We start from the raw sequence: 714 nt of genomic DNA, 5'->3' as shown, positions 1-714 counted from the left end.
TAAACACACACACACTCACTCACACCCACACACACACACAGACACACACACACACACACACACACACACACAACACACACACACACACGTCGGGTCTGCGTACAATTTCAGTCGAGAAATTTCATTTACAAATCGCAAACATTAGTCAACCCGAAAATATTAGCAAAATGCATTTCTCACGTATTGAAATCGAACCCGTAATCATATGGATGCAAATCGATCTTCTCAACAACTCAGTCCACACCTCCATCTATGGATGAAGAGCCGTATCCGACCTTTAGAACATCGCTCATCCCAAGCTAACTTCTAACTTAATTGCTTTATGGCAGTGGCGGTAAACGTTTAAATAATAGATCAGTGAAACAGCTGATTGCAAAACCCGCATCTGGTTGTACAATGCGCACGGCTCTCTCTCTCTCACTCTCTTTCCACTCTCTTCCTTACTATCATCTCGCTCTCACTCTGTCCCTTCGTCCCCCCCTCTCTTTCTCTCTCTCTCTCTCTCTCTCAGTGTGTTTCTCTTACTCTCCCATTCTCTCTCTCACTCTCTTTCTCTCGCTTTCCTCCACTCTCTGCGTTCTTATGGAACCGCATCTGCTTTTAAATATGCATGTAAATACCTGCATTTATGTCTGATTAAAAGTGTATGTGCATATGTATAAGTGTTTATATATATATATATATATATATATATATATATATATATATATATAT

The 714-nt window shown here is 40.3% G+C and overlaps 2 protein-coding genes across 2 annotated transcripts in view; one reads left to right on the top strand and one right to left on the bottom strand.

Annotated features, from left to right (window-relative positions):
- Positions 1-308, bottom strand: part of LOC106871880 (protein-glutamine gamma-glutamyltransferase K) — a 427287-nt gene extending 426979 nt beyond the window's left edge. Inside the window, exon 1 of the mRNA XM_052967482.1 lies at positions 181-308. The gene's annotated coding sequence lies outside the window, so the exon portion shown is untranslated. The remainder of the gene's footprint in view (positions 1-180) is intronic.
- LOC128250478 (uncharacterized protein K02A2.6-like) overlaps positions 1-714 on the top strand; it is an 86062-nt gene that overhangs the window by 22254 nt on the left and 63094 nt on the right. The window lies entirely within an intron of this gene.

The sequence above is a fragment of the Octopus bimaculoides genome, chromosome 1 (genome assembly GCF_001194135.2).
Source record: "Octopus bimaculoides isolate UCB-OBI-ISO-001 chromosome 1, ASM119413v2, whole genome shotgun sequence".
Lineage (NCBI taxonomy): Eukaryota > Metazoa > Mollusca > Cephalopoda > Octopoda > Octopodidae > Octopus > Octopus bimaculoides.
Note: the sequence above shows the minus strand (reverse complement) of the source record. Positions and strands in the feature narration are given on the sequence as shown.